Source organism: Thrips palmi, unplaced genomic scaffold (genome assembly GCF_012932325.1).
Source record: "Thrips palmi isolate BJ-2018 unplaced genomic scaffold, TpBJ-2018v1 HiC_scaffold_1, whole genome shotgun sequence".
NCBI classification, from domain to species: domain Eukaryota; kingdom Metazoa; phylum Arthropoda; class Insecta; order Thysanoptera; family Thripidae; genus Thrips; species Thrips palmi.
This window is the reverse complement of record NW_023144620.1, coordinates 12,090,062-12,106,618: the sequence shown is the minus strand read 5'-3', so window position 1 is coordinate 12,106,618 and position 16,557 is coordinate 12,090,062.

The window sequence follows — 16,557 nt, the reverse complement described above, 5'->3', positions numbered from 1 at the left end:
CGCAGTACTCGGTATTCACTGGGGGGCATTGACGCGGGGCTGCCGGCCGGGCCTGCCGGGGGTTGGGAGGGCCGCACCGTCCCCGCGCCCCTTTAATGGATGCAGGTGGGATGGCATCGGGGCTAAGGCGATGAGGGCCACTGCCTCGGACCGGGCCGGACCGGATGGACGAGTCGCTCTGTCTCTGTCGCTCTCATGGGGTGCGAGAGAGAGAGAGAGAGAGAAAGAGAGAGAGAGAGAGAGAGAGAGAGAGAGAGAGAGAGGATAACAGGGCTCCTGCGGAACCGCTTGGCAGGGCGTGTCCTGCGCCCGCACTGCGTGTTTCTTTCCGTTCCCAGCCGAGCGAGATGTTTTAACAAGGAGATGGACCGGCCGAGGGACGGGACTGGACGCGGGCAGACACACAGCCCCCGCCTGGCCTGGCGGCCTGGCCCTGTAGACTGATTCCGAGAGTCGTTTTCGTCGCTCTGTCTCTCTCGCTCGCATGGCACAGCCTACGAGTGCGACGGACACGGCGCGACGAAAACGACTCTCGGAATCAGTCTGCCGCCCGCCCCTCTCGGCTCCGGCCGGTCCGGCTGCGTCGGGCTGCGCAGCGACGACTCCGGGGGTAAAAATGGCGGAACGGACATTGGACAAGCTGCAGAGGACGGAAACGATTCGCCGGAGTATTGAGTCGGAGCTAATCCGCTTGTCCACCTCACTACCGGCCCAACTCGGTTAGCCCCCCCTCTTTTTTTTTTGAGAAACCGATTCCTTTTCCTTGAAACTGGCTAGAGGAAGAGGCTGTAGAATTATATTTTTACGGCGTGCCATTTTTCCCAAATTTGCACCATAAATGTCTTACGGTGAAAGGCTGTACCAACATACTATGGTGAAGATATTGTCCATAATTTTAACGAAATTCGTAAAAATATCTATGGTATGTTATAAAGTCATCTGCGGCACTGTAATAAAGACAATCTTCTCTGAACAACTTATAGAGTGTGCCTGCACATGAGTGTCAGGCTCACAAACGTATGATAGGTACAAACTATTCGGTTTTTCGTAAATTATTAAGTATTTTCTCTGTAAGTTACAAAGTGTAAGTACGTTTCTTTGTAAGCCCTAAAATAGTTTGTAAGCCCAGCCGAAAATCCCGGTTACGGTTCCGGAGAAAATCTCCGCTTACGATCGTAAATCGCCCCAAATTTTCCGGTTGCGATCGGAAACCGGACCTAATTTACGGTTACGGTCGGTCACGTCCCGGTTACGATCGGACTTGTTCCGGTTACGATCGGACTCGTTCCGGTTACGACCGGACCCATTCCGGTTACGATCGGACCAGATCCGGGTCCGAGGCCGGACTCGAAGAAGCATGTCCCATGCGTTTAAGTCTCCAGCGAATTTTCAGAAACACTCCATAACTTGTGAACGGTTACTTATAATAAATTTCTGAAGTCAAAATTGGGCGTAGCTCGCAAAGTTTACCCTGTGGCCATGCATATCTAACGCGGATCTCTGCTTGATGGAGCACCACAGAAGACAAACTTGATGTCTTGTGACACTTTGTACTCCGACCGCAATGGTCAGTTACGGTCGTAAACCCTTCCTGGTTACGATCGTAGTCGTAACCGGAAATGTCCGAAATTACGGTCGTAATCGTATTCCGGCCGGAATCGTATCCCGGTCGGAATCCTATCCCGGTCGTAACCGTACTCGGAACCGTAACCGGGATTTTCGGCTGGGAGGTTTTTCGAGGGCAGGGGCTTGCTGCTGCTGCTTACCTTCGGAGCCTGCCTCCCGATCCAAGCGACGCTACGTACCCGCGCGCCGCGCGCCGAACACACGAACACAGCCGGTGGTGCGACACGCTGCCTCGGCCACGCCCAGTGCAGGGACAGGCACGGCCGGGCACTGCAGGGAAAAATGAAAAGGCCTTCCTGTTTTCCGTCTTTGCGGACAGATGCGGGTCGGGTGGAGATAATGGCGAAGGGTGGGGCCGAGGGCCGACGAGGAGCGCACACAGCCATGCCGCCGCACGCCGCCACCACGCGTCCACCTCGCTCCAAAGCCAAGGGAGAGAGGGAGTACTTTGATGCGAAAACTTTTAATTAAGGGCCAAAATACTACAAGTTTGTCTAATAGCCGGGTGTTTGAAAGCCTTTTACCAAGTTTCGAACATGACTGCAAGGGGTTACTTTGATACCCGGCACGGCCGGGCTCGGCACGCCTCGGCCGGAGCAAGTAAGCAGTAAGTGGGCGGTTAGGATATCTCTCCTCTTTGGCGGGCGCCCTGCAAAAAGTTTGGCCCGCCAGTTTCTCGCTTCCGATCGGCTGGGCTCGGCACGGCGCGGTAAGCCACGGCGGGGCGCGGCACGGCGACACACGGCCGCTCGGGTCCTGACTGTGTCCTGACCGCACCGCAGCCCGGCGGCCTGGCCTGGCGGCAGCGGCCCCACCCCCATCACGCCACGCAATCACCCCCGGGATAATTTACTTGTGATTCAGTGGCGTGCTCGGCGTGGCGCTGCGTGGCGCTGCGGCGCGCCCATCTTCGGAACTAACTCTCTGGCGCCGACCACTCCGGGACACTCCGGGCACTCCTCCTCGCCCCCCCCCCCCCCCACCGGCGTCTACACCGATAACCGTGAGCTCGAGGCAGGTCGCGCGAGGTCGGATTGTTTTGCTAGACTGGAACCACTAAAGGTCTGTGTAGAGGCCTAAGTTGCTGTTAAACAGCGTTGATGATGATGGTCAAGATGATGATCAAGGCGATGATCAAGATGGTGATCAAGATGAACAAGATGATGCTAATGCTGATGATGATGATGATGATGATGATCAAGGTGATGATGATGATGATGATGATGATGATGATGATGATGATGATGATGATGATGATGATGATGATGATGATGATGATGATGATGATGATGATGATGATGATGATGATCAAGGTGATGATGATCAAGATGATGATGGTAATGATCATGAAATGAATCATCAGATGATGATAAATGATGACGTCGGGAATCGTTAGCATCACCCAAGGGACCACGCGTGACGCGACCGGTGTGTCATCTGCAAAAAGTCCGACGATCTCCCAACCAAGGGGTACCCAACTCAAGATAATCACTGCACGTCTAGTTGGTAATCAGTGAAATAATCAACATCATCCAATGAAATGACAATCATACTTTCGGGGATTCAATCACTTTTGACCATTTTTGCGAGACCACTGCTCCCAAACTATCAGCGGTCAAAGCCATCCCGAGGCGGGGCATGAAAGAGTAGGGTCTTCACAATAGTAAGGCGTCGAGGGAGGCCTTTGACCGCAACTAAAGTGGATGCAGTGACCGCTCAAAGTCAGCAAAAACGGTAATTTTCTGAAATTCATTCACTTTTTGACTATTTTTGCGAGACCACTGCTCCCAAACTATCAGCGGTCAAAGCCTTCCCGAGGCGAGGCAAGAAAGAGTAGGGTCTTCATAATAGTAAAGCGTCGAGGAAGGCCTATGACCGCAACTAAATTTGACGCAGTGGCTGCCCAAAGTCACCAATATTGAATTTCCGACACTTTAACAGCTTTCCGAGGTCGGCGCTCAAATAATCCCCAATATTTCCCAATAATCAACAAAATAACCTCCTATAATCAGTGATAAATAATAAAATAATCAAAATAAATAACATGTAATCATACTCTAAACATAATCAGTGTACATGAAAATCTTGAGTTGGTACCCCTTCGACGGTCCCTATCGATAGGCTCGTAAGTCCGAGCGGCGGGAACGTAGGAGCGCAAGTCCGTCCGCCCGGGACATACCGTCGTATCTCGCCCGGGTCGCTACGTAGCGTGCTATCGTTGCATCATTCCGTATCTACATAGTACGCTACGTAGCGACCCGGGCGAGATACGACGGTATGTCCCGGGCGGACGGACTTGCGCTCCTACGTTCCCGCCGCTCGGACTTACGAGCGTATCGATAGGGACCGTCGCCTTGCTCCCAACAACCTTAGTCAGTTCTATACTCATCGTGAATTTTAAAGCTACACTGTAAAAAATTCCGTACTTTTGTACGGAAATGGTACAGAAAAATTTAGTACGGAGGTACGGAGAAAAGTACGGAACGTTCCGTACTTGCTCCATGAACCCATGTAAATGGGTACGGAAAAATAGTACGGAACGTTCCGTAGTTGGCAAGTACGGACGGCCCAGGCAAATTATTGACCAGACGTGTTCCGTACTTTTTCCGTACTTTTTTCTCACAGTGTAAGCGCATTCTCGATTGTATTTGTTTGTTGTCTGCACACGGTTTTGATCCTTTTCGAACGAGTGCTTCTAGTCCTAACCATCAACGCCAATAATAATAACAACAACAACAACCAACAACAACAGCATGCCGTTGTCCGTCGCTAAAAAATGGCGGGCGGGGCAACAAATGAGGTGGCCGGTCAATCAGGGCCGTTAAATGGGAAATGGCACGTCCAATCGCAGCGCGCACTCCGCGGCACTCCGCGCACCATTACGGCCGCGCTCCGCAGGCTGAGTGTCGTTTGTCGTCGCTCTGTCTCTCTCGCACTCGTGGGGTGTCCCGTATAGGTGCGAGGGAGACAGAGCGACGAACACGACTCCCGGAATCAGCCTGCCGCCGGCCGCAATCCGAACCGAGCAGCGCTGCGCGCCGTTCGCGGCTCTCGGCGCTCACACCGGCACGGCACCGGCACGGCGCAGGCAGCGGCCGCAAAATCGTCCGGAACGGAACCGCCGGGGAATTTTCAATATCCGCTCTCAGGACAAAGAAGGAGAGACAAGGAGGAGAGAGAGAGAGAGAGAGAGAGAGAGAGAGAGAGAGAGAGAGAGAGAGAGAGAGAGAGAGAGAGAGAGAGGTTTACGACGGCGGCGCATTATGTACTCTGCGAAAACTATCCGCACAATGAGAGGACGGCCGTGCTGAAAAGGCGCGCGCCGCGCCGAGTTTGGAGGCGATGCACGCCCCACCCCACCCCGCCCCGTCCCGCCGGGACGAGACAGATGTTTTGGCCCATTTGATGTATTATTCAGGGCGAGTGAAGCACCCTGACAGGCCGCGCCCACCTATATCGCAAACTTTTCCTCCAAGGGCTTTTTCGGAAAGTCCGACGCGCAGCCCTCTGCGCCTCGTCAAGGGTGTAGTGCCTCCTTAGCACAGCCCGCCCCCGCCTGCAGGCTCATTCCGAAATCCCCGAACAGCGCCCTGTCTCTCTCGCACTCGAGGGGGTGCCCGTAGAGGCGTGAGAGAGACAGAGCGCTGGTGTCGGACGGCCGGTAAATATCCGTGGCGCGAGTCAACGCCGTCATCGCCGTCAGGCGGCCTGCAGACTGATTCCGAGAGTCGTTTTCGTCGCTCACACCCATGCGGGACGCCCCATGAGCGCGAGAGAGACAGAGCGACGAAAACGACTCTCGGAATCAGTCTGCTAGGCCAGGGCACAGGCGCCTCGGGGTCGCTGCTGCTGGAGCTGCGCGTCAACCCCTTCCCCAATAAACGGTGCACCGCCGTCGTCGTCTGCCCGCGCCGTGCCCCGGGATAGACGCTGTGCTGCCCTCGCCTCGATGTGCCTCGCTCGCCTCGCTAGCCTCGCTGACAGGCGCGGCAGCCGAGGAGCAGGTATGAGAAATCCACGTCGTCTCGCCCAAAGAAAATACAGAGCGCCAAGAGAAAGACCAAGCCACACACACACACACACACACACACAGACACACACCCACACAAAACCACACACTTACTCTGACTCTCTCTCTCTCCTCTCTCTCTCTCTCTCTCTCTCTCTCTCTCTCTCTCTCTCTCCTCCCCTCTCTCTCCTCTCTCTCTCCTCTCTCTCTCTCTCTCTACTCCTCCTCCTCTCCTCTCTCCTCCTCCTCTCTCCTCTCCTCTCTCCCTCCTCCTCTCTCTCTCCTCCTCTCTCTGTCCTCTCTCTCTCTCTCTCTCTCTCTTTCTCTCTCTCTCTCTCTCTCTCTCTCTCTCTCTCTCTTTCGGGTTTGGCATACAGGGATGCGCTGGGCTGGATGGCAGACCTGCATCCATCCTGATTTGATAACTCTCGGCAGACAGTGGCGCGCGTCGCGCGTTTACGGTCTCGTAAAGGGCGCACCGCCGCTCGCCAGGGGGTTGGCGGCAATGCCGGCGGAATGGTTCCGCGTTTAAAACGGCGCCAGGGCCACCAACAGCAGCGACAGCAACAACAACAATCTCAGCAACAACAACAATCTCAGCAACAACAACAACAACTTGTCATCCTAGAGAACCTCTTTGTTCAGCCAATTACGCTCGCCCCGCCTCGGCTTGCGTGCTGCTGAAATAGTTGCGCCTTTGTTTTTCTTTCCTGCAGACTGATTCCGAGAGTCTCTTTCGTCGCTCCGTCTCTCTCGCACCTACAGGGGACGCCCCATGAGTTCGAGAGAGACAGAGACAGAGAGAAGACTCTCGGAATCAGTCCACCGAGCGTTGCGTTGTTGGCTACAGTGGTAGCGCGGCCGGCCGGAGGAAGAAGAGGAAGGGGAGCGCGCCGATTGAGGCGAATCAGAGATAATTATAATGCCCCACGATGGCTCCGTGATCAACACCACCGACGATGATCGCGGGCCGTGTTTCGATACGATGGCCAGGCGCGCGACCAGGACCAGGGCCAGAGGCTCGGCCAGAGGGAGGGATGGGGTGGCGACCGGATCATGCACGTCGCCGAGATGGCGACGTGATTCGATTCTGGGAGCGGGGGAAAGAGAGGGCGAGAGACAGAGAGAGAGAGGGAGAGAGAGAGAGAGAGAGAGAGAGAGAGAGAGAGAGAGAGAGAGAGAGAGAGAGACAGACAGACAGAGAGCCTACTGCTCCTGGCCACGCCGGCATGCCGCACCACCTGGCGGCGTTGGCCTGAAGGAGGCTGCCGCCAGGTAGGATTTAATTCCAGCCGGTTTCAAGTTGACATGGTGATTAGAAGTTTGCGCGCGCACGCCACGTGCGTGTCCTGATGTTTTCGGCGGGCGCAGTGACGTTCGTCGACGGTGTAGGTCGACGACGGCGTGGGGGTTCGTAGACGACGGCGTGGGTGTTTGACGGCGTGGTAGTTCGTAGACGAGGGCGTGGGTGTTTGACGGCGTGGGAGTTCGTAGACGACGGCGTGGGTGTTTGACGGCGTGGTAGTTCGTAGACGAGGGCGTGGGTGTTTGACGGCGTGGGAGTTCGCAGACGACGGCGTGGGTGTTTGACGGCGTGGGAGTTCGTTGACGGCGTGGGTGTTTGACGGCGTGGGAGTTCGTTGACGGCGTGGGTCGTCGCAGGCATAGAGGAACAAGCCCAGGAATAGCCGCAGCGCCGGGTGGGTTCATTTCATCGGCTTGCCATTGAAATTCGCCCATAATCTCGCAACCACTGACTGGATGGATTTATCTGCGGTCTCGCTCCGTCCCGCTCCGCCAGGCTGTGGACGGTCTGTGTCTCTGTCACACTCGAGGGGATGTCCGCAAGGGAGCGAGGGAGCGCGACGAAGGCACTGTTCGGAATCGGCCTGCGGGGCCGAGGGGCGGCGGCCCTGGCGGCCCCGTCTTTGCAAAATGGCACACCTGTTGGCAGAATTTGGCGCCGCGGGCTTTACACGGTGTCCACGCTCGTCGGGCAAAGCGTCGGATGGCCAGGGCGCGGCAGGGCGGCAGGGACCGGGAAGGGGAGGGGAGGGGAGGGGCCAGGCCCCGACACCGGCTCGAAAATGGGTCGCCGCCGATGCGCCCCCATCGCGCTGGAGTTTGCCATGCCCCTCCTCCCCGTCCCTGGCACACAACAGCCACGCTGTTACCGCCCTCCTGCTTGCTAGCAGCTAGTCGATCTCCTTGTGCTTGGCCAGCTCGTTGCGTCCGAGCGCCACCCGGTCCGGCGGTCCGGCCGTGGGGGCGGGGCGGGGGCGGGGGCGGGGCGGGGGCGGCACAAAGGCGAGGCGGCGGCCAGAGTGCGGCCCCAAGGCCCCGGCCAAGGCCCCGGCCAAGGCCCCGAAAAGGAAGGCCGAAGAGGGAGGCCCGAAAAGGCGGCGGCGGGAGGCGTCCCAGCCTCGGTCCCGGCGGCACCAGCCCGCCACTGCCCCCGGGGGACGCTCCCTTGGATGCTCCCCGCAAGCTGTCCGTCGGTTGGACAGCAGCAACAGGACAGCCAGCCGGGGCCTCGGCCGCCTTGGACTGCCTCGCTCGACCTCGCCGGGCGGCCGGGTTGGTCCCACAGCAATCACAGGGAAGCAAAAATAATCGCGTCTTAGCGCGCAAACCACGGGACAGCAGGGACGGCCAGGGGGTGTGGCAGTGGCGGGGCCAAGGCGGGGCAGTTCGCCCCTGCAGGAGGCGGGGTAATTGATGAGAAAGGGGGAAATGGGGTTTAAAACAGCTGACGAGCGTGCCGGGGCCGGCACAGCAGCCGTGGAGTTCAGCCAGCCAGCCTCAGCAGCCCAAAGCCAACGCAGGCCAACACGCCCCGCACCCTCCCACTCCCCGGCGGCAATTTCCGTCTAACAGATTACTCAAAACCACATCTGAGCGCTACTCACCGCAGCGCGCCGCAGTGTTGGCCTTTGCGACGACTGTCTTGGCGGCGTGTGGCGCTCGCCATGGTGCTCGTCGTAGTGCTCGACGCGGTGCTCGACGTGGTGCTCGTCGTAGTGCTCGGCGTGGTGCTCGGCGTGGTGCTCGTCGTGGTGCTCGGCGTGGTCCTCGCCGCGGTGCTCGTCGTGGTGCTCGTTGTGGTGCTCGACGTGGTGCTCGTCGTGGTGCTCGTCGTAGTGCTCGGCGTGGTGCTCGTCGTGGTGCTCGTCGTGGTGCTCGTCGTGGTGCTCGTCGTGGTGCTCGGCGTGGTGCTCGGCGTGGTGCTCGGCGTGGTGCTCGTCGTGGTGCTCGGCGTGGTGCTCGTTGTGGTGCTCGACGTGGTGCTCGTCGTGGTGCTCGTCGTGGTGCTCGTCGTGGTGCTCGTCTAAGTGCTCGGCGTGGTGCTCGTCGTGGCCCCGCCGTGGTGCTCACCGAGGTCCTCGCCGTGGTGCTCCGCGGCGAAACGAGGACGGCAATCTGATTAATGGCTCGAGCGGCGCGCGTAGCGCCGCGCGCACCATATCAAGGACCACGTGAGCCCACTGCTAAGCGGGGCGTGGCGCGGCGGGGCGGGGCGCCAGACCCACTAATTCGTTCTCCCGCCTTTTTTCGCGCCAAGCGAGCGGGCGGAGGAAGAAGGGGAGGGGGTGCACCAGAGGCAACAGCGCAGCCCGGCGCAGCCTGCCTAGAGGCCAAGCCAGCCCGGCTGCTTGTTTGCCATGTATTTGTCTTTGTTTCGTTCTTAATATGGGCGCGGGAGAATTTTCTCGCTGTTGTTTTTTATTTGTTTTTCCGTTTTGTTTTACGGTCTGTTTGTTTGGAGGGTGTACCGCAGGTGGCGCCGGCGCGAGCCGCCCCCGTCAGGGCCCGTCCATTTATTTCGTCAGAGTAATTTCGAGAGTTTTACCCCCTCCCCTTTCTCCCCGTCTTTGCGTGGGGGGAATTAACCTAACCTCGCTATCGTTAAAACACGCATGGTAAGGTTACGCCATCCCCTCAGGCTCTTACGTAATTAATGGACGCTGTAGGTAGACCATGTCCCGCAACACGTAGCGCTCTCTCTCTCTCTCTCTCTCTCTCTCCCTCTCTCTCTCTCTCTCTCTCTCTCTCTCTCTCTCTCTCTCTCTTTCTCTTTCTCTCTCTCTCTCCCACTCGCCGTTTCTCGCAAACATAATGCCTCACGCAGAATGGGACATAGTCTAATGGAATTGTGAAATTTCAACTGGTGCAGTAATGTATTTCTTGATTTCGTTGCTGTTTTTGTTTCATATTTGTTTGTTTCCGCCGTGGCGAGCGCGCTCCACCGCCACCAGGGGACGTACGCGCGGAAGTACGAGGGATTTTTTTTTCGCTCTGGCGCGTGCAAATAACGCCCTCGAAAAAAAAAGAAGAGAATATATAAAAAGACTTCGGACCGCACGGCGAGGAGAGGAAAGGGCGGCGGTCGGTTATATTTTCCTGACCCGCGGCTGAGCGCGCCGAAGCGCGGCGGAGCGCGGCGTCGAGGTATTTATCACGGCGACGAGTTCCCAATTTGCCGGCAGCGCGCACGCACGCACACTCACACACACACACACACACACACACACACACACACACGTACTCACTTACACACATACGCACACTCGCGGGCAGGCGGAAGGGAGGGGGGTGGGGGGGTTGTTGCGTCCAAACCTCAGTTTGACCCACTTCCAAGCCGCACCGCGTGTCGTGGATGCACAAGCGGTAGCCATGCAGCGCACCGCGTGCGTGTGTGTAGGTGCGCGCGCGGGCGTGTGTGTGTGTGTGTGTGTGTGTGTGTTGTGTGTGTGTGTGTGTGTGTTGCCGGCGGGCTGGCGTGCCACGCCACTCTGCACAGGTAATGGTGTGTGACAGCGGAGCAACAGAGCCGAGCCCACGAGCAGCAGGATGGCCCGGACGGGTCGGGATGGCCCCGGATGGCCCCGGACGGCCCCGCCCTCACGCCCACGCCGCCGCCGATGCACACCGCTTTACGTTCTCCTGCTTTAGGGACGCCGACAGCGCTCCGCGGCCGGAACTAGAACGACGGGAACACTGGCGCCGCACAGTGGGCCAGAAGACCGGTGGAGGCGGACAAAACTCCAGACGCGCTTTGAGCTCTAGAGTCGCTAAACAGGCCTCGAACCGAACGTGCGACTACACCAATGGATTCCTCGTTCGGAGAGCAATCCATTGGTGGGGTCGCACGTTCGGTTCGAGTCTCATTTCACGACTCTGGAGCTCAAAACGCGCCTAGGGGTTTGTCCGCCTCCACCGGTCTTCTGATCCACTGCGCGGCGGGTGCGGCGGGCACGGCGTGCAGGGCAATCGCAACAACACTCTATTTTTCTTGCCTTCGCACGCTTCGCACCTCATTCCGCGAGGCGAGGCCGCAATTCCAGGCGCCGTTGGTTCCTTTAATGGCAAAGCCATGCAAAGGGCTGTGCTTTTATCCGCGCGCCGCACCGCCAGGCCGCAGGGCGCACCTCGCGCACCGCTACCACCCGAGCCACGACGCACCGCTACTCCTCCACCAAGCTACCACGCACCGCTACCACCCGAGCCACCACGCACCGCTAGTCCTCCACCAAGCTACCACGCACCGCTACCACCCGAGCCACCACGCACCGCTACTCCTCCACCAAGCTACCACGCACCGCTACCACCCGAGCCACGACGCACCGCTACTCCTCCACCAAGCTACCACGCACCGCTACCACCCGAGCCACGACGCACCGCTACTCCTCCACCAAGCTACCACGCACCGCTACCACCCGAGCCACCACGCACCGCTACTCCTCCACCAAGCTACCACACACCGCTACCAACAGTAGTGTTGTGAAATCGAATCGAATGAGGGTACAGTCGATTCAATTTCGAAAACGAAAGAAGAAAAGATTACAACACGAATTATTCTGGACCAAAAATATGTGCTTATTTTCCCCCTTTTAGGCACCCAATTTGATAGTTACCGAATCGTATTTGACTGATTGGAAGGAAAGGGCCGCTTCGTAGACCACTATCATCACGCACCGATACCACCACTAACGCTATACCACGCACCGCTACCATGCGCTGCGCACTACCAGCGGGTGGAAACTACTTTTCCGAAATGGGCGTGCAGACGTTTTGTTATCCGTTAACATCGGCCGAACCAAGCGAGCTAGGTAAAATCTGCTTACATTTTCGGAATCAGCACAAAATTTGGCAGGGAATAGGGTACTTTCTAGATGGCGAAAGCAAAATGATCATAGTTATTTTGAAGCCTAAAAACAAATGTGTTGCGAAATATGGCCCTGATCCTATGTCTCGCACTGTCGCGGTTTGCTCAAAATGACTGATTTGGAAACGTTAATGTGGGCGAACGGAGCGTCGTATCACAAATCCGAAAACAGATTTAGAATCCTCCAGTCTTTTACCATGGTATAGGCTATATGCGTTCTTTTGAATTTTCAGATTTCATCCTGATAACTGTCGGTGAATTTCAGTCGATTACGTGTTTACAACAAACATTTGCGTGGCTCAAGTACCGACCATTTTCGGGGATCGTTGCCGAAAGAAGGAGTGGCTACCTACTCCATCTATATAGCCTATACATTGGCAATTTTTTTGAGGATTTCAAATCTGGTCTCAGATTTGTGATACGACACCCCGTTCGTTCACATTAACGTTTTCAAGTCGAAAATGTTACTCGACGAGACATGGGATTTTTGGTCTTTTTGAAACATTTTCGTTTTTAGGCTTCAAAATAACCATGATAATTTTGGTTTCGCCATCTAGAAAGTACCCTATTCCCTGTCAAATTTTGTGCTGATTCCGAAAATGTAAGCAGATTTTACCTAGCTCGCTTGGTTCGGCCGATGTTAACGGATAACAAAACGTCTGCACGCCCATTTCGGAAAAGTAGTTTCCACCCGCTGGCACTACTGTCGTCCATGGCGGGACTCCACGCCACTATTCGCTCCGCTGGTTGTCATGGGCCCACGACATGAAGATCGGAAACGCGCGCCGAGGCGGGGCGGGGCGGGGCGGGGCGGGGCGGGGCGGGGCGGAGACAGCCTTAATCTGCATACCCCAGGCCCCCAGAGCCCCTAATCCATTACAGGCAGGATACGTCGCCAACTCGGTTGAAAAGCGACGGAGCAACAACAACTCGACGAGAGAACGCCACCCGATCTGAAACGTGATAACGGGGCCATCGCACACGCGCGCGCACCGCCGCCGCGGTGATGTCTGCCGCTAGTTGACCCACTTCTTCTCCTGCTGCCCGCACACGCACGCAAGCCGCCCATTCCGCCGAGTAGTGCATTAAAAGCATCACTTTTCATTTTGCTGCTGTTCTGCGCGCGGCGTGCGGCGCCGTGCGGCGTGGCCGAGGCGGATCGCGGTTTGGTTTGCATAGAGCCTCCCCCCTCCCCCCTCCGCCCTCCCCTTTCCACCCCTTCTAACTGACTCGTTACGTCGCGTAGTGCCTCTCTAAATGGCCGCCAGAGGGCGGGACGGGGCGGCGGGACGGGGCGGCGGCGCGCGGCCAGGACTCCCAGGACTCCCCAGCGACGCTACAACGCCACGATAAGGAGTTGCACCAAAAGAATGCCGCTATCAACCAATTTAACAAGCGCAATGTGTTTTTGTGAAGGGGCGCACTTTTTGGCCCCCGTGTGTGTGTGTGTAGGTGTGTGTGTGTGTGTGTGTGTGGGTGTGGGTGTGGGTGTGGGTGTGGGTGTGTGTGTGGGGGGGGGGGGGGTGTGTTTTGCCGCAATGACCCGGTCCTGGGGGTGCCACACGCCGCGGCGATGTAGGCCCCACAGGGGAGCGCCCTTATGTGATCCTTTTGTTTTATTTTCGACTTATCATTATATTATGCGTCTCCCAGTTTTTATTTCGATAGTTTGATTATTGTTGCCACGTTAGGAGGTTGCTGGCGCGGGTGGGTTGTTACCTCACCATCAAGAAGATTGGTTTTTCACGGCCTCTTTTTTTTTTCTTTCTTCATCCTTGTTGTCTTGTCCTCTAGAACGCCGTGACCTCCGGCACGACGCCCGCTCCGCTCCGCCAGCATGCAAAACACGGCGCCGGCGGTTGGCCCCCGCGGCCCCCGCGGCCCCAAGCACGCCGGCCCGTCTCGCACCCCGCCGCCCCGCCGCCGTGCACTAAAGAGAAAAATGCAAGGAAGACGGGGGCAATTCGCAATCTGAAATGAGATCTGGTGAGGCTGACGCCGCGCCGGCTGACGTCTTCAGTGAAAACACTGTTACAGTCACGTTCCTATGAGCGTATCCGTGTGCTGCCGCTGTATGAGACAGAATGCATGCCACTCACACAGACACACATACATACACACACACACACACACACACACACACACACACACACATACGCACACACTGACCGACTCACTTCACCCACTCTTTCTCCACTCTTTCACTCACTCACTCACACACTACCAAACGCTCACTCCCAAGCGCGGATCGGGAGGGGGGCAGGTCTTTTGCTCCTCCCAAGGCAAAAGTGCACTTTGGACACCACCTGAAAGTGAAAGGTAGGGACAAACCCATGCTTACTGAGCACGGCAGTGCCCAAGTTGACAAAACCTGGTTACGTTGCCCCTCCCATAGTTCGCCTCGGCTAGTCCGGTCATCGGCCGTTCGTTCGTTTGTTATTTCCGAATCGCACTCGGGCCTGCAAGCGGCCTCTCTAACCAAACAGTAATAGGCCTGATTAAAAACTAATATCCACACGCATGCAGGCGGGAGGGGACTTTCCACTTTTTTCCCGTCTCTCTCGCTTTGCTGCTGCGGCAGCTCACTTCTTCCCGACGAAGGGGGGAAAAATCTCCCTGCTTTTTGCCGCGCCGCCGCTGATATGATCGAAAAGTAATAATTGAAACAATGTGGACTCGCGGCTGCGCGAAGCAAGTTTATAATGGAAAAGTACAGCGGCAGCGTGGGGCTCGAGACCTAGGCGGGGCTGCGCTGCCGGAGAGGGGGGGGGGGGGGGGGGGGGTCGCGATAAAATAATCAGCACAATAAGCTGGCATTCAGTGAAAAGGCGATGCGAAAACGGTCCTCCTCGTTCCCCGCGGCCGTTTGCCGGTTTGGCGGTCTTGGCCGCGAATTTCGCCTTTTGCTTTGCGATGAGTCCATTGTCCCCAAACACCATTTAATTGAACCTAATGCCTTTTTCCCTTCCTTTCAGGACGCCGCGTCGCCTCTCTATTCCGGGCGGCCGATTATAGCAAGAATGGGCGGCCGCCGCTGCCTTTTGTCGACACTCGCCGAATAATATTGACTTATTGGAGGCGCTGGCTCACGGTCCTCGCGGTATCGCGGAGTGCGGAGGTAATTCTGGGACGGGGATATCCGGGACGACTGCACAGTGGGCCAGAAGGCCGGTGGAGGCGGAAAAAAAAACTCTAGACGCGTTTTGAGCTCCAGAGTCGCTAAACAGGACTCGATCCGAACGTGTGACCCCACCAATGGATTGCTCTCCGAACGAGGAATCCATTGGTGGGGTCATACGTTTGGTTCGAGTCCCATTTGGCGACTTTAGAGCTCAAAAAATCTAGAATGTTTACCACCTCCACCGGTCTTCTGGCCCACTGTGGATTTGCGTCGCTCCGTCTCTCTCGCACTAGGTCTGTAGGGGCGTGAGAGAGACAGAGCGATGGGACTGGCGGCCGGCGGAGAGGAATCCGACGGACGATGACGATCTCTTCCGTTCTCCTCCCTCTTCCCTTGACATCGTTTACCTTGGCCGCCCCGTCTCGGTTTATTGACGTACCCCATGTATCCTGCTTGATATGCATTAAGGGGAAACCATTTGTATGGTAATTTGCAGCAAAATAAAACAGTCATCGGAACTGTAGGGATGACTGTACGGACACGGTGGCAGCGCCGCCGCGCCACCCGCCGGGCCCGGTGTAGCGAGACACGAATTGATGGTGTGATTTTTGTTCACATGGAAATGGCGAGCCCCGCGAGCCTCGCGAACGACGCGTCCTCCTCCGCCTCGCCTCGGCGCTCCCCGCCACACCGGAAGCCAGCCGACCGGAGTCCACGCCGATGAGGCTCCGGAAGCGCCGGAGTAACTAGCAGTACCGAGCAGTAGCGAGCAGTAGCCAGCCCCAATTACCGACCGCGGAAGCCGTTTCGTTCCGATACTGTTCGATACACGGAGCGCTCGGCGGCAGAGCGTCGCCTCTCTCTCTCTCTGTGTCTATCTCTCTGTCTCTCTCTCTCTCTGTCTCTCTCTCTCTCTGTCTCCCTCTCTGTCTCCCTCTACGTCTGCCTCCCTGTCTCCCTTCCTGCCTCCCTCTCTCTGTCTCCCTCTCTCCGTCTCCCTCCCTGTCTCCCTCCCTGTCTCCCTCTCTGTCTCCCTCCCTCTGTCTCCCTCCCTCTGTCTCCCTCCCTCTGTCTCCCTCCCTCTGTCTCCCTCCCTGTCTCCCTCCCTCCCTCCCTGTCTCCCTCTGTCTCCCTCCCTCTGTCTCCCTCCCTCTGTCTCCCTCCCTCTGTCTCCCTCCCTGTCTCCCTCCCTCCCTGTCTCCCTCTGTCTCCCTCCCTCTGTCTCCCTCCCTCTGTCTCCCTCCCTGTCTCCCTCTCCCTCTGTCTCCCTCCCTCTGTCTCCCTCCCTCTGTCTCCCTCCCTGCCTCCCTCCCTGTCTCCCTCCCTGTCTCCCTCCCTGTCTCCCTCTCTGTCTCTCTCTCTCCGTCCCTCGACCCCCTCTCCCTCTCCCCCCCCCCCAACCTCTCCCTGTCTCTCCCCTGCCGTGCGTGTGTGCCTCCTCTGTCCCACCGCTGTGTTGAGGTAGAAGCAGCGAGCGGGGTGCTTGGAAAAACGGGTGTGCGGAGGCAATGACAGAGGGGGAGAAAAAAGGGAGGACACACTCAAATTGGAAAGCAGCGAGGCAAGTGTACCTTGAACAAATTGAAGAGGGAAATGACAGAGACGTGGCAAGGCCCCGGCAAGGCCGTACCCTGA